Source organism: Pseudophryne corroboree, chromosome 3 (genome assembly GCF_028390025.1).
Source record: "Pseudophryne corroboree isolate aPseCor3 chromosome 3, aPseCor3.hap2, whole genome shotgun sequence".
In the NCBI taxonomy this organism is placed as follows: Eukaryota; Metazoa; Chordata; class Amphibia; order Anura; family Myobatrachidae; genus Pseudophryne; species Pseudophryne corroboree.
This window is the reverse complement of record NC_086446.1, coordinates 225,029,325-225,052,294: the sequence shown is the minus strand read 5'-3', so window position 1 is coordinate 225,052,294 and position 22,970 is coordinate 225,029,325. Positions and strand designations below refer to the sequence as shown.

The 22,970-nt window shown below is 46.9% G+C and overlaps 1 protein-coding gene and 1 long non-coding RNA gene across 3 annotated transcripts in view; one reads left to right on the top strand and one right to left on the bottom strand.

Moving 5' to 3' along the window:
• Positions 1-13,861, bottom strand: part of OGDHL (oxoglutarate dehydrogenase L) — a 245,586-nt gene extending 231,725 nt beyond the window's left edge. For both annotated transcript variants that reach the window (XM_063958855.1, XM_063958856.1), the window contains exon 1: positions 13,681-13,861. The gene's annotated coding sequence lies outside the window, so the exon portion shown is untranslated. The remainder of the gene's footprint in view (positions 1-13,680) is intronic.
• The window catches only part of LOC135055154 (uncharacterized), a 73,044-nt gene continuing 63,925 nt past the window's right edge, over positions 13,852-22,970 (top strand). Inside the window, exon 1 of the long non-coding RNA XR_010243657.1 lies at positions 13,852-13,988. This is a non-coding gene — a long non-coding RNA (uncharacterized LOC135055154). The remainder of the gene's footprint in view (positions 13,989-22,970) is intronic.

Here is a 22,970-nt window from a genome sequence, read left to right as displayed (position 1 = left end):
GCCTGGCTTCTTCAGACCACTTGGACGGGTTAGCACCCTTCTTAGTGAAAGCAGTAATAGGCGCCACAATGGTGGAAAAGTCTCGTATAAACTTTCGGTAATAGTTGGCGAACCCTAAGAACCTCTGGACCCCTTTGAGGGTTAAGGGTACCGGCCAATTTTGGATTGCTTGTAGTTTCTCAGGATCCATCTCTAGTCCGGAACCGGACACAATGTGCCCTAGAAACGGAATGGACTTGACTTCAAAGACGCATTTTTCTAATTTGCAATAGAGATGATTGACACGGAGACGGGACAGAACCTCTTTAACCCAAAAACGATGTTCCTCTAAATCGTTGGCAAAAATGAGGATATCGTCTAGATAGACCACGAAATGACGGTATAGAATGTCTCTGAAGATCTCATTGACAAAATGCTGGAAGACAGCTGGAGCATTGCTCAATCCGAAGGGCATGACGAGGTACTCATAATGTCCGTCACGGGTGTTAAAGGCGGTCTTCCACTCGTCACCCTCACGGATCCGGATGAGATTGTATGCACCTCGCAAGTCCAGCTTTGTAAAGATGGTAGCTCCGCTAACTCTGTCAAAGAGCTCAGTAATCAGGGGTAAAGGATAACGGTTCTTGATGGTAATGTCGTTCAAACCTCTGTAGTCGATGCACGGCCGCAGACCACCATCTTTCTTTTTTACAAAAAAGAAGCCTGCGCCGGCTGGAGAAGAAGAAGGTCGAATGAACCCCTTTGCTAGGTTCTCTTTAATATATTCCTCCATAGAATGCGTCTCAGGCAGAGACAACGGATAAGTTCGGCCTCGAAGTGGAACCTTCCCTGGAACGAGATCAATCGGACAGTCCCATTCTCTATGAGGAGGAAGGATATCAGCAGAAGCTTTACTGAACACATCCGTGAAATCTTGATATGGAGGAGGTGGAACATCAGACGACCTGGGGGAGGAAGAACAGACAGGCAATACTTTAAACAAACATGTCTCAGCACAGGAGGAACCCCATGCCAGGATTTGCGTAGTCGTCCAATCAATTGTAGGATTGTGAAGACGGAGCCATGGAAGGCCCAGGACCACAGGATGTGTGGCTCTTGGAATCACTAAAAGTGAAATAAGTTCGGAATGAAGAACTCCCACTCTCAGACGAACTGGTAGAGTCCTTAGAGCAATAACTGTATCAAAAATTTTACTGCCATCCACGGCAGTTAAGGAGATGGACGAAGGAAGTCTCTCGGTGGGTAGGGACCACCGTTTAACATAGGCTTCGGTAATAAAGTTCCCAGCTGCTCCGGAATCAAGGAGGGCAATGACGTTCCGATAACGTTGAGCAATTTGGAGCGACACTGGGAGATTACAATCATGAGGAGATGGAGAGGAGATCATTATTCCTAGCCGGCCCTCTCCTGGGCGAGCTAGGGTTTGGAGTTTTCCCGGACGTTCGGGACAGGCATTGATGGTGTGAGACGGAGCTGCACAGTAAAGGCAAAGAGACTCAGAGAGACGTCTTCGGCGCTCGGCAGGAGTTAAACGGGAACGGCCAAGTTGCATGGGCTCATCTTTAGATGGTGACAGTTGACGAGGAGGAGGAGCAGAAGATTTTGGAGCAGATGATCTTCCACGCTCAGTTGCTCTCTCTCTGAAACGTAAATCAACTTTCGTGCAGAGTGAGATTAGCTCATCTAACTTAGAAGGTAAGTCTCTGGTAGCTAACTCATCTTTAATACGCTCAGATAAGCCATGCCAGAATGCAGCATACAGGGCCTCGTCGTTCCATGCCAGTTCGGATGCCAGGATCTGGAACTGTATCAGATATTGTCCTACAGTACGTGACCACTGGCGTAAACGGAGAATATCGGATGAAGCTGAGGTTACCCGGCCTGGCTCGTCGAAGATGCGCCTGAATGTTGACACGAAGGCAGTGTAGGAAGATAGCAGGGTGTCGGACCTCTCCCATAACGGTGATTCCCAATCAAGGGCTGAGCCACTGAGAAGAGAAATAATGTAGGCAATTTTTGTACGGTCACTGGGAAAATTGCCAGGTTGTAGCTCAAACTGAATCTCACACTGGTTGAGAAATCCCCTGCAGAATCTTGGAGATCCGTCAAATTTTGCTGGCGTTGGAAGATGAAGACGTGGAGCAGAAATGGGTAAGGTGGGTGGGGTTATAGCTGGAGTCACTGTGGTTGACGCACCAGACGCGCCTGATCCACGGAGAGTTGTCTGAATCCCATCCAGCCGAGTAGAGAGATCCTGGAGACAGCGGATGATGTGGCCCTGTGCAGCCTCCTGATGTTCTAGTCGGGCTGCCAGTTCTTGCATCGGCCTGGCCGCTTGATCCTGGTCTCCGGCTGGATTCATTAGGTCAGTGCTTACTGTCACAACTGAGGGCCTGAGCTGACGGAAGGCAGCCTCAGTTGTAGGGGCTGAGATGTACCGGAACCTGGGAGGTTGTATCAGACCCCTGGACATGTAAGTAACATGAATAATAACTGCCCGAAGGCGTGACCACGACAACTTGGATAAAAGTCAATGATGTTTATTATGACAACTCCGCAACACAGCAGCAGTAAAAGAAAACGTAAAAGTCAGCAAAGAATAAATACAGTTCCTGGGTACTACAGGATGGCAGGAGCCACAGGGCACTGGTAGTGTGAGATAGTTCTTATGATCTTCTAGATGGAAAGTCCTTACCAGGCCCGACTGTAGCAATGGAGATAACCCAGGATTGTGCCAGCTGGTGTTCCAGGAAAAGCTGGGTTGCTGAAGATAAAACAGCTGCTGTGGATACTGGCTGGAACCAGACTGTTGTTAGCACGGAGTGGATACTGGCTGGAACCAGTTAAATAATAAATGAACTTGGGAGCGATGAAATATGAACTGAAATGTAGAACTTGAGAGCGGAGAAATAATAATACCGGTGGAGAGTGGTAAAGTGTAGAAAGGACACCGGCCCTTTAAGGGAAGCTGTACTCTGCTGGAAGCTGAGCTGGAAGCAGGTAATGTTGTAGCTGGAAACAGATGAATCCACAATGGATTGGAGAGTCAGGCTACACCGCAGGTGGAATGCTGGTGCGGGTCTCTATGGTGGAAGTCTTGAGACAGGAGCTGGAACCTGGAAGACAATCACAGGAGAGAGACAAACAGGAACTAGGTTTGACAACCAAAGCACTGACGTCTTCCTTGCTCAGGCACAGTGTATTTATACCTGCAGCAAGGAAGGGATTGGCTAGGCAATTATGCAGATTATCAATACTGAGAACAGATTGGTGGAAATGATCAGCTGACAGAATCCAAGATGGCTGCGCCCATGCAGACACTTGGAGGGAAGTTTGGTTTGTAATCCATGTGGTAATGCAAACAGTAATGGCGGCGCCGGCCACCGGAGACAGGAGGCGCCAGGCTGACAGATGCACATCCAACCACGCGGACACAGCGGAGGCCGCGGCTGACGTAATCGCCACTCAGACACTCTGCATGCAGAAGTTCAGGGACGGCGGCGGAGGCCGCGGGAGACGCCATGCCAGGTGTAATATGGCGTTTACTGTGACAGCGTCCCAGAGTGACAGGAGAGGATACAGGAATGTACACATCAGGATAACAGATGGGATCCGGTCCTGGAGCGCTGAGCCAGCCTTAGGAGGCATCTGATGGGTAAGAAATGGCGTCCAGATACCCGGATCGTGACAATGTGCTGTTTGGGGAGTGTTTTTTGGAAGGGCCATCCTGCGTGACACTGCAGTGCCACTCCTAGATGGGCCCGGTGTTTGTGTTGGCCACTAGGGTCGCTAATCTTACTCACACAGCTACCTCATTGCGCCTCTTTTTTTCTTTGCGTCATGTGCTGTTTGGGGAGGGTTTTTTGGAAGGGACATCCTGCGTGACACTGCAGTGCCACTCCTAAATGGGCCCGGTGTTTGTGTCGGCCACTAGGGTCGCTTATCTTACTCACACAGCTACCTCATTGCGCCTCTTATTTTCTTTGCGTCATGTGCTGTTTGGGGAGGGTTTTTTGGAAGGGACATCCTGCGTGACACTGCAGTGCCACTCCTAAATGGGCCCGGTGTTTGTGTCGGCCACTAGGGTCGCTAATCTTACTCACACAGCTACCTCATTGCGCCTCTTATTTTCTTTGCGTCATGTGCTGTTTGGGGAGGGTTTTTTGGAAGGGACATCCTGCGTGACACTGCAGTGACACTCCTAAATGGGCCCGGTGTTTGTGTCGGCCACTAGGGTCGCTAATCTTACTCACACAGCTACCTCATTGCGCCTCTTATTTTCTTTGCATCATGTGCTGTTTGGGGAGGGTTTTTTGGAAGGGACATCCTGCGTGACACTGCAGTGACACTCCTAAATGGGCCCGGTGTTTGTGTCGGCCACTAGGGTCGCTAATCTTACTCACACAGCTACCTCATTGCGCCTCTTTTTTTCTTTGCGTCATGTGCTGTTTGGGGAGGGTTTTTTGGAAGGGACATCCTGCGTGACACTGCAGTGCCACTCCTAGATGGGCCCGGTGTTTGTGTCGGCCACTAGGGTCGCTAATCTTACTCACACAGCTACCTCATTGCGCCTCTTATTTTCTTTGCGTCATGTGCTGTTTGGGGAGGGTTTTTTGGAAGGGACATCCTGCGTGACACTGCAGTGACACTCCTAAATGGGCCCGGTGTTTGTGTCGGCCACTAGGGTCGCTTATCTTACTCACACAGTCAGCTACCTCATTGCGCCTCTTTTTTTCTTTGCGTCATGTGCTGTTTGGGGAGGGTTTTTTGGAAGGGACATCCTGCGTGACACTGCAGTGCCACTCCTAGATGGGCCAGGTGTTTGTGTCGGCCACTAGGGTCGCTTAGCTTAGTCATCCAGCGACCTCGGTGCAAATTTTAGGACTAAAAATAATATTGTGAGGTGTGAGGTATTCAGAATAGACTGAAAATGAGTGGAAATTATGGTTTTTGAGGTTAATAATAATATGGGATCAAAATGACCCCCAAATTCTATGATTTAAGCAGTTTTTTAGGGTTTTTTGAAAAAAACACCCGAATCCAAAACACACCCGAATCCGACAAAAAAAATTCGGTGAGGTTTTGCCAAAACGCGGTCGAACCCAAAACACGGCCGCGGAACCGAACCCAAAACCAAAACACAAAACCCGAAAAATTTCAGGCGCTCATCTCTAAATTAGTAATGCCTCCATTATAACAGGAAAATACAGCCACTGTCGCACTCCCAGTAACCCTGACACAGTGGGAGTAGCCGTCATGCTACCAAGCACCATGGTCTTGTTGCTTTGTGGCACATTATAATTGCAGTAATGGCAAAGTGTGTGGCAGATGGTACTGCGTACCCGCTGCCAAATTCTTAAGGGTACTCCGTACCCGAGAGTACCCGCATACTTGCACCTCTGGTCTTGTATCATGCAAAAAAACGTGAAGTCTATTTTATAATTGTACACAGGGCTGGTTCTAGACCTTGCGGCGCCCGGGGCAAACTTTTTCTTATGCGCACCCCCCCGCCCCCATTAAAAACAGGGCCAGTGCATACTGAAGGCGTGCGCCAAAAGTATAGGGGCATGGCTTCATAGGGAAGGGGCGTGGCCACATAATAGTACCAATTTCCATTACACTTCTTCACAGTAGTGTCCGTTAGTCACATTACACTACACAGTAGTAACCCTTATATACATTATGCCATGTTAGAGCCCGTTACATGCATTACACCACAGTAGAGTAGAGCCCCTTATACACATTATGCCAGGTAAAGCCCTTACACATGTTACGCCAGGTAGAGCCTGTTATACAGAGCCGGCCCTAACCAATATGATGCCCTAGGCAAGATTTTGTCTGGTGCCCCCTAGCACCACCGCTGGTTCTGCCTCTGACCTTGCACCTCTTTCCCAGCACCATCACCCCTCACCCATAGCAGTCCTTGTACCCCCTATATTTTAAATAGGAACAGTTCACACATTTGATGCATAGCCCAAAAAGGGGCATCTTCTTGCTGGGAAGGGGCATGGCCATACAATAGTAACCCCAATTCCAATTACGCCACACAGTACTGCAACTTTATTCACATTTTATCTTGCTATAGTGTCCATAATTCATATTACATCCCACAGTAGTATCACTTTACCTTATAAACGTTACTCCTCACAGTAGAGCCCCTTATTCACATTACATCACACTGAATTGCTCCTTATTCACATTACACCACACCTTTTTGCTCTTTATTCACATTAGACGACACAGTAGTGCCCTTTCTATATGCAACGCCACATAGTAGAGCACCTTATACACATAATGCCAAACATTAGTAATGCATTTATACACAATTCCACACAGTAATGCCCCTTACACATATGAGACACATTAATGTCCTTATAAACATAATGCACCTTACACATTATGACAACCTTTATTAATGCCCTTTTACACATAATGTCCCTTACACATATGCCGCACATTATTAATGCCCTTATACACATAATGACACACATAGTGACCCCTACACATTTGCTGCACATTATTAGTGCCCCAATACACATAATGACACACATACAGTAGTACCCTGTTATACATATACCGCACATTATTAATGCCTTTATACACATAATGACACACATAGTGGCCCTTTACACATATGTTGCACATTATTAATGCATTTTTACATGACACACATAATGCTCCTTACACATATTCCGAACACTACTGCACAACCAACCCACTCACATGCACACAGCACTCACACTTCCACTAACACTGTGACCTCTGCCTCTGCTTGGATACAGATGTGTCCTCACAAATCTTGCATCAATGCTAACGTCGGGCATCTTTTTTATGAAAATGCATCTTATTTGCATTGCTATGTGGCTAGGATGCACAAGCAGCTTCTGCTGATTAAAATGATATGCAGCATGCCTATATACTGTGTGAGACTGTGGCTGTATCTGCATATGAAATGCTACACACAGAATATAGGCATGCCGCATATCATTTTAATCAGCAGAAGCTGCTGATGCCCCTAGGCATATCAAATGCCCTAGGCAATTGCCTAGTTTGCCTATGCCTATGGCCGGCTCTGCTGTTCTACACAGTGCACCAGGTAGAGCCCCTTTCACACGTTACTGCCACTGTCCCCGGCCTGTCACTCACCAGCTTTCTTGTCCAGCTGTGACACAGTGGGGGATATTTAATTTGGCCCGAAGAGACATCGGGAGTAAAAACCCCCGATGTTTCTTCGGTCGGGCTATTTAATTTGCTCGGCCGGTAAAACCTGCATTTTCATCTGTAAACACACAGGTTCAGTGAAACCTGTGTGTTTTCGTGTGAAATAGCCCCGTTTTCGGATGAAAATCGGGCTGTTATCGGGCATTTTGCTTCGCCTGCCGGAGGTCAGGGGGTAACTATGGGCAGGTGGGTATAAGGGGGGTCAAGGGGTTACTATGGATGGGGAGGTATAAGGGAGGTTAGGGGGTAACTATGGGTAGGGGGCCGGCCTGCTAGCCCACAGCAAATACCACCACTGATTGTACAGTATGAGTTAATAGCATTTAGCTAATGATTAATAATCCATGTGTTAGGTAAATATTAAATAAACTAACTTTATTCCAGTTGGCTGATCATTGGAGGCAGTTGACTAGCAGCAGCACTATTGAGATTTGTTTCACATATTTTAAGTACAGAAGCCCCTGAATGAAATACAGCGTTGGTACAGATGTCTTGTTACAGTCCACATGCACCTATCCCTTTAGTGCCATATGGCATGAGATTGCTAGCACGACAGACTATTCGCCACATGGTGCAATTTACAGACTTTCATAAATTTTTCTGAATTTAGGGGCTAATTCAGGATGGATTGCAACCTGCGGGCGAATGTGCAGGTCCCGTCCTGCGCATGCGACCGCATTTACTGCGAATGACCCGCAGTAATTACAAATGCCTCTGCCTGATTGACAGGCAGAGGTGTTTGTGGGGCGGCAATGCTCTGCTTCCAAGGCGGAGATAGAGCATTGCGGGGGTGGCGGCGGGGAAATGGAGGCGTAGCAGCACGAATGGGGGGGTGTGGTGTGGGCATGATCGGGGGTGGCTGCACCGGCAGGAGGCTTCCCTAATTTCTGCAACCACACACTAATTGCGGTGCAATCGCAAATAAGTGCGTGGTTGGAGATGGGGGGGGGGGGGGGGGAGAGCATGCTGGGCAGCATTGTCCTGCAATAGGCAGCCCCAGCATGTGAGTCAAAGGATTGCAAATTCTGATAAAAAAGGAGAATTTGCAATCTTTACTGAATGAGGTCCTTAGTGTCTTATTTGGATTGTAGCTGCATACTGTCGCTTTAACAGGAACATTTATTAACTTTTTTTTTTTTTTTTTAACTAAAATAATGAAAAAAAGGGTGTTTTCACCTTAATATATCTAAGGGTTTTTGGAGCAGTTTTCATGAAAAACTGCTCCTTTTTCATGAAAAAACTGCTCCAAACCCTTTTATTCACTTTTTTTTTTTTTTAGTAACCAGACCGCATATCCCATACTTACAATGGGAAATCTGATCTGACCAAATTTACTAAAACAAAATGTAAAAAAATACTGCAGTGAGCCCTGTGATAATTATGACATCTTCAGCGTAATCACAGGGCTCACTGCGGATTCTCTACTTCTGCAAGCTGATTACTGTGGAAAAAAACAAAAAACCTACCCATGGACCAGTGATCAGTGCTCCGCTGCGGGCTGTTGGCGGAGCTGGATTTAGACCTTATGGGGCCCTAGGCAAAATACCTGTTTGAGGCCCCCTCCTTCAAACAATCCATAGCACTATATTTTCATTCCTGATTGCGAAGGGCATCACAAAAGTACCTTGGTGCATGTGTAGTGTGACCATGGCACGCACGCAGTCTACCAATAATCGCTCAGTTGCATGATCCTGACTCATACCTAGCTCCAAATCTCACCCTAGCCATAACCCCTAACCCTAATACCCTAATGTCAGGCTCGGCTTGGAATTTGGATCCAGCGACTGAGGTTTGCCTGAGGAAGCGAACACTAGTGAGTGAAGAAGACAAGGCGGCTGGATATAGTTCCTTCTCATGGGATAGGAGCACCTAAAGAAGAGGACCTTGAGACTAGAAGAACACTGAAGATAACAAACTGAGGACTGTAAGCTGTGGTTAGAAAGACGAGGCTGAAGAACACTGAAGATAATGAACTGGAGACTGTGAGTTGTGGTTTGAAAGACGAGGCTAAAGAACACCGAAGATAATGAACTGGAGACTGTGAGCTGTGGTTGGAAAGACGAGGCTGAAGAACACCCAAGATAATGAACTGTGGGCTGTGAACTGTGGCTTGAAAGATGAGGCTAAAGAACACTCAAGATAATGAACTGGAGACTGTGAGCTGTGGTTTGCAAGACGAGGCTGAAGAACACTGAAGATAATGAACTGTGGCTTGAAAGATGAGGTTGAAGAACACGGTGACTGTCTGTGACCAGAGACCCTTTGATGGATCGGGGTTCCCGGGAGTGTCCCCACAGGTAATAGAAGGTTAGGAATGGTGGGACTACTGCAACTTGAAAAGCAAAGGCAGAGCAACACTAGAGAGTAACCAAGGTACCGGAGTAACCTGGGAGCACAGAGCTAAAGCACCTGCACTTAAGTAGTAACCTGAAGCACTGACACCCATATCATAAACCAGCTCCCTTTTATTAGGAGAGACCTCCCTGGATTGGCTGGACACAATGAGAAGACTGTGCTATTGGCCAGAACTTTGGTCTCCAACATGGCGGTCCCTGTGCAGCAGACACACCAAGTAGTGCTACAGAACCAGGCCGCCTCCCCTGGCCTCCCAGCAGTTGCATACCATGCAAGTGAGCCCACCGCAGCAGCCCTCTGCCACCGCGAACTGACCCGCTGCGGCAGCCCTTCGCCTCAGCAGCCAGGCACGGACGCTGCCCGTCAGCCACCTGATCGGCAGTCCCCGTGGCTCCAATCCCCTGGTAAGGCACCGGGTAATGACAACTAACCCCAAACCAAATCCATTAAACCCTACACAACCCTAATACCCTATTCCTAACCCAAAACCCTAAAAAGCCCTAATACCCTAACATCTAAATTAATCCTAAAACCCTAAACCAAACCACTACACCAACTCTAATACCCTATCCATATTACCTAACCCAAAACCCTAAACTAACCCTAACACCCTAATCCAAATTTGTTCCCTCTTAGCACCATAATGGTGGGTGGCCCTCTCCCCATTAGAAGGTTGCTACAAGGTGGCATCAGCAGTGGGGGCTGTGATGTGGACACAAGGAGCTGGTGGTGTGGTGGGTTAGGGTACATGCACAGTAATGTGTGCGACCGTGCCCTGCTTAGTACCTGTGACATATAACTATGGTGATAAGTCATCACCACTCACTATGTAGGACTTATCTCTCCCAGGCCACATGACACAGGGCTTTCATTTGTGTTTTCACACTGCAAGCACTGGGTGCCTGCCTAATATAACAGTGATATTACTGGGTGCCAGGGTAATTTAACAAGCTAGACACTATCTACCCAACAACCCTGCAATTGATAGATGTCGTAAAAGTATACGGGCAGACAGTCCCCCACCTGTTTTTTTTTTTAAATCTTTTTAAGTTCACTATAGGAGTTATTTTTTATGGTAGGTCTGAAGTGGACAGAACTGCCTTATATTACACGTATATTACAAGTACTTAACATACACAGTGCAGACAACGGGACTCTGGGTATATGTGAAAGTCCGCATAATGTCAAGACATTGCACGATAGTCGTGCAGTTCTACTCTGGGAACGTTTTGGACAGGCCAGATTTCTTCATGGGGCCCATCTAAGGCTCCCATGGGACCCACGGGACCCTAGGCGGGTGCCTAGGTTGCATTGTGGGAAATCCGGGCCTGGCTGTTGGTCATTGGGGCTCCCTGACTCTCCTGTGGTGTTGGTGGCACACACTCAGCACATACTCTGGGTATTTTTTGACCAAAAATATGCAGATAATGCTGCGGAGTGGCATCGCAGGGACAGAGCTTTCATGCAAGCTCTGTCCCTGCATACAATTGATACATCCATGCAATGTAATCAATAATCGCATTGCGAATTAGGGCAATTTTATCACATCACATCCACATCCTCAGAAGTGGATGGTGATAAATCGGCCCCATAGTGTCCTAAACACTTTGGATTTGTACTAATAAAGGGACCCTGGACGCATCAGTCTGTCCTCAGCCCTGCTCTGTACCCTCTCTGCCTGCTCCTCTTCCCCCTGCTCCATTGCGTTATATGTCAGCTGCTCTGTACAACTTATTTGGCCACTTTAATGAGCAAAAAGACTGATAGTATTTTCAGAAAATACAAAGCCTTCTAAAAAAAAAAAAAATCACAAACCCAACCCTATCATCCGGATACCAGAATTGTGTGGGTACCATAAAAATCAGTGATGTTAATGTTGGAATGTGATGAGCCCTAATGTTTAAAAAATGGCCTCAGAACTAGGGTGAAAAAAAGAGAAAGGGTTAATTAAAGATGAAGTTTTAGTAACATACAGTAGCCCCCTTTCCTGGTATCCTCTATCACTTAAACCCACAAATAAGTTATTCCCTGCTGCCAAACTACTTTGAAATTCCTTAGTATAGTAATGAAAACATCAGTAAAGTAAATCATGAAGGTTGGCTGCATGGTACAATGCAGTTGATCTTTCACTATGGGAGACTATTTCTATATAAATACAAAGATGATTGTGATGTGTATGAATGCCTGAACATTAATTTGAGGATCTGGGAAGAACTGTATATTTATCACTGCTGTTTCAAAACAGGCAGCCCCATGTACCCAGGCATTTTACTGTAAGAAGTAGCAATTAACTAGATTTACGGAGCTGTTCTATATTTCTGCTGTAAGATAAACTATGCAAACATCCTAATGTAAAAGCATCTGGTGGTTTGTGATATAAAATACTTTCCTTGCCTACTGTCACTTCATTTTAATCAATAAAGGTTATGTTTTCTATAAGTATAATTATATGTACATGAAAAACTGTCCACATATTAGATAAAGCGGACAATAGAAGAATAAATATGCACATGAAATGCGTGTCTCATATGACGTTGTACTAGGTATTTATCTTACTCAGTCTGTGGCATGTTTAAGACACAAGTTTTTGGTGATTTTTTATTTTTTCAAGCTTTTGCTTCATTTACCATACACGTGGTGTACGATTGAGAATAGTAACTGGTGTCGAGCGCAGCAGTATTGGAGCAAGTAACCTTGCCAGAAGCGTGGCAAACAAATCGAGCCTGTGAGGGACTACATTTGCACCAATTGTGGTTACAGACTGTTACATGGACAAATTTTGGCCAAAACGCATAAAAAAAAGTGTGTCGACCATTTCCATGTTGATATTTTATCCCTGTTGACCTTTTCTACCTGTCGTCCTTAAACACATTTGACCTGGTTACATTTTGTACCTGTTAACTTATTGTATGTCAACCATATGAGGTCAACCTATTGACTATCTAAGTTGCAAAGATCTATAAAACCACACCCCTAAAAAAAAAACCACAGAACTTTGGCTACAGTCCCATGAGATAAATCTCTTGCTTGTGCCCAAAATGTTGCTGCCCAGTTGCCACCTATGGCCCTCATTCCGAGTTGATCGGTCGGTATTTTTCATCGCATCGCAATGAAAATCCGCTTAGTACGCATGCGCAATATTCGCACTGCGACTGCGCCAAGTAATTTAACAATGAAGATAGTATTTTTACTCACGGCTTTTTCATCGCTCCGGCGATCGTAATGTGATTGACAGGAAATGGGTGTTACTGGGCGGAAACACGGCGTTTTATGGGCGTGTGGATGAAAACGCTACCGTTTCCGGAAAAAACGCAGGAGTGGCTGGAGAAACGGAGGAGTGGCTGGGCGAACGCTGGGTGTGTTTGTGACGTCAAACCAGGAACGACAAGCACTGAACTGATCGCACAGGCAGAGTAAGGTTGAAGTTACTCAGAAACTGCAAAGTAGTTTGTAATCGCAATATTGCGAATACATCGGTCGCAATTTTAAGAAGCTAAGATACACTCCCAGTAGGCGTAGGCTTAGCGTGTGTAACTTTGCTAAATTCGCCTTGCGACCGATCAACTCGGAATGAGGGCCTATGTCTCCTACTGTATGTCAAGGAAAGATATTCGGACAATAGCCATCCAATGTAGTTCATACAGAGATACTATAAAATGCTTACATTTGCATCTGCGTATGTGCAGTTTACTAATACTTGCTATTTGAGTCCGTTTACGGAATTGCATCCAACTTCACCCTTGCAAATTCTTTATTCTTTTATTTTATGGAAATACAGCTGTGTTATCCAAAACTTCAGTTGTCACATTCCTTTTCTCTAGATTATTTAGGTGTAAATAAGAATTCATTGTGGACTTAACCACGTAACTGACAAGTTTTTTTTAACAAATGGTACTGAAAAATTGTAATTTGTTTTTAACGTTAATTATGTTAAAACATATTTGTAAATTTTAATTATTAAGAGACCTTATGGAAGCACTCCGGGACTTGCAAAATACAGATGAAGCTACAAATTCCTGTGTGCCAGCATTTCAGACTCAGTAAGGATTTACTTTCATCAGGGATAAGTTTTACATACCAATAATAAACACTTATACTACTCACCACTCTGACTGCAGCTGCAACTGTTCAGTATAATCAGTGGTATATCCACCCTCCAGCTGTTAGTCAATGACAATTTAACCACTAAATTTGCCCTGCCGCAGGTACCTGGGATTCTCTATGGAAACTGACCACTGGGGCTCATGGGTAATCACATGGCCTCCACACAGTGTGTTGACATCACCTATCACCATGGAAACACAGAAACACATGAGTATTTAAAAGTGCAGCAGGTTATATCTTTAATAGTTTCAGTAAACAAGTAAAACTTTACATATCAAGGTCACTAAGGCTGATCTATGTTTATGCAGGTACAACCTTTATTGAAAATACTTAATGTAATACATAAATAAATGCATACTTGCCTACCTGACCCTCATAGAAAATTCTCTGTTCCTGGACTTTCCTAGTAATGTATGATTGCCATCACCTTTGGTGAAACACCTTTCTTATCAATTAACTAGCTCACCACAGGTGATGGCAATCATACATTACCAGGAAAGTCCAGGAACAGAGCATTTTCTTCCTCATGGAGAGGGTCAGGTAGGCAAGTATGAATAAATGTTATATCAAAACAATAGTGACAAGCATATACATACCCTCCAACATGACCCGCCCCACTAGGTACAAAATGCTCTGTTTCTGGACTTCCCTCTTAATTTATTATTGCCATTACCTGTGAAGAAACAGCTTTCTTATCATTTAACTAGTTCAACACAGGTGATGGAAATCATAAATTAAGAGGGAAGTCCAGAAACAGAGTATTTTGTACCTAGTGGGGCGGGTCATGTTGGAGGGTCTGGCATATACAGTATGTGATCACATTTAAAATAAGAATTTACTTACCGATAATTCTATTTCTCATAGTCCGTAGTGGATGCTGGGGACTCCGAAAGGACCATGGGGAATAGCGGCTCCGCAGGAGACTGGGCACAAAAGTAAAAGCTTTAGGACTACCTGGTGTGCACTGGCTCCTCCCCCTATGACCCTCCTCCAAGCCTCAGTTAGGATACTGTGCCCGGACGAGCGTACACAATAAGGAAGGATTTTGAATCCCGGGTAAGACTCATACCAGCCACACCAATCACACCGTACAACTTGTGATTTGAACCCAGTTAACAGCATGATAACAGAGGAGCCTCTGAAAAGATGGCTCACAACAATAATTACCCGATTTTTGTAACAATAACTATGTACAAGTATTGCAGACAATCCGCACTTGGGATGGGCGCCCAGCATCCACTACGGACTATGAGAAATAGAATTATCGGTAAGTAAATTCTTATTTTCTCTAACGTCCTAGTGGATGCTGGGGACTCCGAAAGGACCATGGGGATTATACCAAAGCTCCCAAACGGGCGGGAGAGTGCGGATGACTCTGCAGCACCGAATGAGAGACCTCCAGGTCTTCCTCAGCCAGGGTATCAAATTTGTAGAATTTTGCAAACGTATTTGCCCCTGACCAAGTAGCTGCTCGGCAAAGTTGTAAAGCCGAGACCCCTCGGGCAGCCGCCCAAGATGAGCCCACTTTCCGTGTGGAATGGGCTTTTACAGATTTTGGCTGTGGCAGGCCTGCCACAGAATGTGCAAGCTGAATTGTACTACAAATCCAACGAGCAATCGTCTGCTTAGAAGCAGGGGCACCCAGCTTGTTGGGTGCATACAGGATAAACAGCGAGTCAGATTTTCTGACTCCAGCCGTCCTGGAAACATATATTTTCAGGGCCCTGACTACGTCCAGCAACTTGGAATCCTCCAAGTCCCTAGTAGCCGCAGGCACCACAATAGGCTGGTTTAAGTGAAATGCTGAAACCACCTTAGGGAGAAATTGAGGACGAGTCCTCAATTCTGCCCTGTCCGTATGAAAAATTAGGTAAGGGCTTTTATAGGATAAAGCCGCCAATTCTGATACACGCCTGGCTGAAGCCAGGGCTAACAGCATTACCACTTTCTATGTGAGATATTTTAAATCCACAGTGGTGAGTGGTTCAAACCAATGTGATTTTAGGAATCCCAAAACTACATTGAGATCCCAAGGTGCCACTGGAGGCACAAAAGGAGGCTGTATATGCAGTACCCCCTTGACAAACGTCTGAACTTCAGGAACTGAAGCTAGTTCTTTTTGGAAGAATATCGACAGGGCCGAAATTTGAACCTTAATGGACCCTAATTTGAGGCCCATAGACAGTCCTGTTTGCAGGAAATGCAGGAATCGACCCAGTTGAAATTCCTCTGTAGGGGCCTTCCTGGCCTCACACCACGCAACATATTTACGCCAAATACGGTGATAATGTTGCACAGTTACATCCTTCCTGGCTTTGATCAGGGTAGGGATAACTTCATCCGGAATGCCTTTTTCCTTCAGGATCCGGCGTTCAACCGCCATGCCGTCAAACGCAGCCGCGGTAAGTCTTGGAACAGACATGGTCCCTGCTGGAGCAGGTCCTTTCTTAGAGGTAGAGGCCACGGGTCTTCCGTGAGCATCTCTTGAATTTCCGGGTACCAAGTCCTTCTTGGCCAATCCGGAGCCACGAGTATAGTCTTTACACCTCTCATTCTTATGATTCTCAGTACCTTGGGTATGAGAGGCAGAGGAGGGAACACATATACTGACTGGTACACCCACGGTGTTACCAGAGCATCCACAGCTATTGCCTGAGGGTCCCTTGACCTGGCGCAGTATCTGTCCAGTTTTTTGTTGAGGCGGGACGCCATCATGTCCACCTTTGGTTTTTCCCAACGGTTCACAATCATGTGGAAGACTTCTGGGTGAAGTCCCCACTCCCCCGGGTGAAGATCGTGTCTGCTGAGGAAGTCTGCTTCCCAGTTGTCCACTCCCGGAATGAACACTGCTGACAGTGCTATCACATGATTTTCCGCCCAGCGAAGAATCCTTGCAACTTCCGTCATTGCCCTCCTGCTTCTTGTGCCGCCCTGTCTGTTTACGTGGGCGACTGCCGTGATGTTGTCCGACTGGATCAACACCGGCTGACCCTGAAGCAGAGGCCTTGCCTGACTTAGGGCATTGTAAATGGCCCTTAGTTCCAGGATATTTATGTGAAGTGACGTTTCCATGCTTGACCACAAGCCCTGGAAATTTTTTCCCTGTGTGACTGCTCCCCAGCCTCTCAGGCTGGCATCCGTGGTCACCAGGACCCAATCCTGAATGCCGAATATGCGGCCCTCTAGGAGATGAGCACTCTGTAACCACCACAGGAGAGACACCCTTGTCCTTGGAGACAGGGTTATCCGCTGATGCATTTGAAGATGCGATCCGGACCATTTGTCCAGCAGATCCCACTGAAAAGTTCTTGCGTGGAATCTGCCGAATGGAATCGCTTCGTAAGAAGCCACCATCTTTCCCAGGACCCTTGTGCATTGATGCACTGACACTTGGCCTGGTCTTAGGAGGTTCCTGACTAGGTCGGATAACTCCCTGGCTTTCTCCTCCGGGAGAAACACCTTTTTCTGTACTGTGTCCAGAATCATCCCTAGGAACAGCAGACGTGTCGTCGGAATCAGCTGCGATTTTGGAATATTTAGAATCCATCCGTGCTGTCGTAGTACTACTTGAGATAGTGCTACTCCGACCTCTAACTGTTCTCTGGACCTTGCCCTTATCAGGAGATCGTCCAAGTAAGGGATAATTAAGACGCCTTTTCTTCGAAGAAGAATCATCATTTCGGCCATTACCTTGGTAAAGACCCGGGGTGCCGTGGACAATCCAAACGGCAGCGTCTGAAACTGATAGTGACAGTTCTGTACCACAAACCTGAGGTACCCTTGGTGAGAAGGGCAAATTGGGACATGGAGGTAAGCATCCTTGATGTCCAGAGACACCATATAGTCCCCTTCTTCCAGGTTCGCTATCACTGCTCTGAGTGACTCCATCTTGAACTTGAACCTTTTTATGTAAGTGTTCAAGGATTTCAGATTTAAAATGGGTCTCACCGAGCCGTCCGGCTTCGGTACCACAAACAGCGTGGAATAATACCCCTTTCCCTGTTGTAGGAGGGGTACCTTGATTATCACCTGCTGGGAATACAGCTTGTGAATGGCTTCCAATACCGCCTCCCTGTCGGGGGGAGACGTTGGTAAAGCAGACTTCAGGAACCGGCGAGGGGGAGACGTCTCGAATTCCAATTTGTACCCCTGAGATACTACCTGCAGGATCCATGGGTCCACTTGCGAGTGAGCCCACTGCGCGCTGAAATTCTTGAGACGGGCCCCCACCGTGCCTGAGTCCGCTTGTAAGGCCCCAGCGTCATGCTGAGGATTTGGCAGAAGCGGGGGAGGGCTTCTGTTCGTGGGAAGAGGCTGTCTGCTGCAGTCTTTTTCCCCTTCCTCTGCCCCGGGGCAGATATGAGTGGCCTTTTGCCCGCTTGCCCTTATGGGGACGAAAGGACTGAGCCTGAAAAGACGGTATCTTTTTCTGCTGAGAGGTGACCTGGGGTAAAAAGGTGGATTTCCCAGCCGTTGCCGTGGCCACCAGGTCCGATAGACCGACCCCAAATAACCCCTCCCCTTTATACGGCAATACTTCCATATGCCGTTTGGAATCCGCATCACCTGACCACTGTCGCGTCCATAACCCTCTTCTGGCAGAAATGGACATCGCACTTACTCTTGATGCCAGAGTGCAAATATCCCTCTGTGCATCTCGCATATATAGAAATGCATCCTTTAAATGCTCTATAGTCAATAATATATTGTCCCTGTCCAGGGTATCAATATTTTCAGTCAGGGAATCCGACCAAGCCACCCCAGCACTGCACATCCAGGCTGAGGCGATTGCTGGTCGCAGTATAATACCAGTATGTGTGTATATACTTTTTAGGATATTTTCCAGCTTCCTATCAGCTGGTTCCTTGAGGGCGGCCATATCAGGAGACGGTAACGCCACTTGTTTTGATAAGCGTGTGAGCGCCTTATCTACCCTAGGGGGTGTTTCCCAACGTGCCCTAACCTCTGGCGGGAAAGGGTATAATGCCAATAATTTTTTAGAAATTAGCAGTTTTTTATCGGGGGAAACCCACGCTTCATCACACACCTCATTTAATTCATCTGATTCAGGAAAAACTACTGGTAGTTTTTTCACACCCCACATAATACCCTTTTTTGTGGTACTTGTAGTATCAGAAATGTTCAAAACCTCCTTCATTGCCGTGATCATGTAACGTGTGGCCCTACTGGAAAATACGTTTGTTTCCTCACCGTCGACACTGGAGTCAGTGTCCGTGTCAGTGTCTGTATCGACCTGAGGTAACGGGCGTTTTAGAGCCCCTGACGGTGTTTGAGACGCCTGTACAGGTATTAACTGATTTGCCAGCTGTCTCATGTCGTCAACAGTCTTTTGTAAAGTGCTGACACTATCACGTAATTCTTTCCATAAGACCATCCAGTCAGGTGTCGACTCCCTAGGGGGTGACATCACTAACACAGGCAATTGCTCCGCCTCCACACCATTTTCCTCCTCATACATGTCGACACAACGTACCGACACACAGCACACACACAGGGAATGCTCTGACAGAGGACAGGACCCCACTAGCCCTTTGGGGAGACAGAGGGAGAGTTTGCCAGCACACACCAGAGCGCTATATATATATAGGGATAACCTTATCTAAGTGTTTTTCCCTGATATAGCTGCAATATATATTTATCTGCCAAATTAGTGCCCCCCCTCTCTTGTTTTACCCTGTTTCTGTAGTTCAGGACTGCAGGGGAGAGTCAGGGAGCCTTCCTCCAACGGAGCTGTGAGGAAAAAATGGCGCCAGTGTGCTGAGGAGATAGGCTCCGCCCCCTTTTCGGCTGCCTTTCTCCCGCTTTTTTATGGAAAAATTGGCAGGGGTTAAATGCATCCATATAGCCCAGGAGCTATATGTGATGTATTTTTTGCCAAAAAAGGTGTTTTTATTGCGTCTCAGGGCGCCCCCCCCCAGCGCCCTGCACCCTCAGTGACCGGAGTGTGAAGTGTGCTGAGAGCAATGGCGCACAGCTGCGGTGCTGTGTGCTACCTTATTGAAGACAGGACGTCTTCTGCCGCCGATTTTCCGGACCTCTTCAGTCTTCTGGCTCTGTAAGGGGGACGGCGGCGCGGCTCTGGGACCCATCCATGGCTGGGCCTGTGATCGTCCCTCTGGAGCTAATGTCCAGTAGCCTAAGAAGCCCAATCCACTCTGCACGCAGGTGAGTTCGCTTCTTCTCCCCTTAGTCCCTCGGTGCAGTGAGCCTGTTGCCAGCAGGTCTCACTGAAAATAAAAAACCTAAAACTAAACTTTTTTCTAAGCAGCTCAGGAGAGCCACCTAGACTGCACCCTTCTCGTTCGGGCACAAAAATCTAACTGAGGCTTGGAGGAGGGTCATAGGGGGAGGAGCCAGTGCACACCAGGTAGTCCTAAAGCTTTTACTTTTGTGCCCAGTCTCCTGCGGAGCTGCTATTCCCCATGGTCCTTTCGGAGTCCCCAGCATCCACTAGGACGTTAGAGAAAATATATCAAACATCAGACTACTAGCTGCCTGCAATCAGTTTATACTTAAAGAACTTGAGTCCTAATTTAAACCTTCAGGGCAGGGGTTCCCAACCACCATCTTTAAGGCACACTAAAACCCCTTTCAGACTGCAAGCAATAACCAGGGTTATTGCATGTGAACGCGCAGCAACCTGGGTGTGAACAGGTAAGCCGGGTCGATGTGACCCAGGACCCATTTACACTATAGGAAGAGGCAGCGCTTGGAAATCATGTCATCTCCAATTTCCCCCTCCAATGGGACACGGTGACAGCATCGACCCTGCAATATGCCGGGTCGGGGTCGCCGATCTGAAAGGGGTCTCTTCTGGGTCGCACCCGGGATGTACCCATGTGTAAATCCCAGGTGCGCCCCTGCATTTGCAGTCTAAATGGGTATAACAGTCCAGGTTTTAAGGCTAGCCATACCTGAGCACAGGTGACTGTATTAGTAGTAGTACCATCTGTGCTCAAGCATGGATACAGGGGCGGATCCAGACTTTTCTTTTAGGGGGAGCAGTTTATGAATGAATCCTGACTTCTTCCCCTCCACTCATTACTCCTCCCACTTCTCGAACCAGAGAGAGAGAGAGATGGGTCAGAGAGAGAGAGATCAGGGGTCAGTGAGAGACAGGGGTCAGAGAGAGAGAGATCAGTGAAAAGACAGACAGGGGTAAGAGAGAGAGATCAGTGGAGAGACAGACGGGTCAGAGAGAGAGAGAGAGAGAGATATAGAGATCGCTGAGTGAGAGAAAGAGAGAGAGATCAGGAGAGACAGACAGACAGGGGTCAGAGGAAGAGAGATCAGTGGAGAGACAGACAGAGGTCAGAGAGAGAGAGATCAGTGGAGAGACAGACGTGTCAGATAGAGAGAGAGAGATAGAGATCATAAGTGAGTGAGAGAGAGAACAGGAGAGAGAGAGCGAGACGGGTCAGAGAGAGAGAGAGATCAGTGGAGAGGTAGACGGGGTCAGAGAGAGACGGGTCAGAGAGAGAGAGATCGATCAAAGGAGAGACAGACTGGGGTGAGAGAGAGAGAGAGGGGTCAGCGAGAGAGAGAGAGAGAGAGAGATAAGTCTCCTGTATCTGCTGCAAAGACAGAGCTGGCAGCTACATTGTTCAGATACAGGCAGTCAGACCTAAAGATGAAATTGTATAGGCTAAATCCACCCCTACCTAAGCACATGTGCTGCTTGCCCCATGTTCCTTACCCACTGCTTCTCATATGGAGGCTTCCCGCAGCTGAGATGACATGTCTGGTAGAGACAGCAAATCCATATCCTCCAGCTCCGCAGTCACCAGCTTCTACCCCAGCAGCAGCAGTTGCCCAGAGTGCTCGCTCCACTTCTCCACTGGCAACTTACATACTGCTGAGCCTGTCACCCCCACTCTCCTGTGTGCTGGATCTGGCATCACAGACACGCTCCCCGGCGGCTGGACTGGGGTGAGCCGCCAGCGCCACATGAGCTAGGCCAGAGACAGTCGATTGGCTGCTGCTGCTGTGCAGTAGATTCGGTGGCGGCTGCACATGGGCACAGAGGAGGAGAATGAGGAGATCTGATACAGCAGCATGTGGTATGGAGCTGTAGGGGGGGGTGGGGGTGCAAATGGACTGTTAGTGTGCCTTGAGGACCGATGTTGGGAAACACTGCTTTAAGGGCTAGTATCTTCAACTTAAAAATCCATCTGGATTCACATTGTAGCAATTATTTTTTTTAAGGGGTGGGATGTGGTCAACTATTGTGTATCGTACAGATGCCAAATTATGATCCTTAAGGGCAAAATGCCGGGCCATAAGTTAATCGCTATATCCAGACACCTGGCAGATCTTTGTAATGACATCTTAAATTATTGTTCAGTTTTGCCGACAAAACGTAAGCCTCAAGGGCACCACAATACATACATTAGGATTAGCAAGTAAGATGGTGCTGAATCCGAAACGTTTTGCCTTGATATGGATGACAGAAATATGTACAAGCTGTCATGTAGTGACAAGGGGGGATGACAGAAATATGTACAAGCTGTCATGTAGTGACAAGGGGTACAACCTGGGCAATTAAAACATCACATTTTCTTTGTAAGAAAGTGGGTAGGTTATACTGTGCTTGAGGGCTAATTCAGGTTGGATCGCAAATAGCAATCCAACCTGAATGTTTACTATCGCTCCGTGGGCACATCCGAAGGGCCCATCCTGCCCATGCGCCCGCATTTACTGCAGGTGCCTCGCAGAAAATGCGAACGCCTCTGCCTGTCAATCAGGTATGGGTCGGGGGGCGGCAGCGCTTTATTACCTAGGTGGAAACGAAGCATTGATCTTGCTTGTAGTTTTCTTAATCGTGTTAATATTTCAGCATTCTCAAGTTTAGAATCAAATTTGTTTTGAAAATATTCTTTCACTGTAAATTGTCCGTGCAATCTTTATGATTCTACCTTCCACTGGAAGGTAGGTACAAAGCTCAGGTCTTTGCTTAGCAGCTGAGTTTCCATGGTGATTAATGGTGTCTATAATAAATTGATAACTAAGGGGCAGATCTAATAATGAGTGATATTCTTATCTCTCTTTAGTTGCTAAACCTAAATGGTGCCCCCTCCAATCAGCTTCTGACTGTCATTTTTCAAACACATGACAGCTAGGCGCTGATTGGACGGAGCACCATTTAAGATTAGTAACTAAAGAGAGATAACAAGAATATCACTCGTTAAATCTGTTCCGAAGTACTGTAGGATACTTTCTGCTTTCTGGCATTGCACTTTGTTTGCCCTCCTCATTGGCCTTCTATGGGA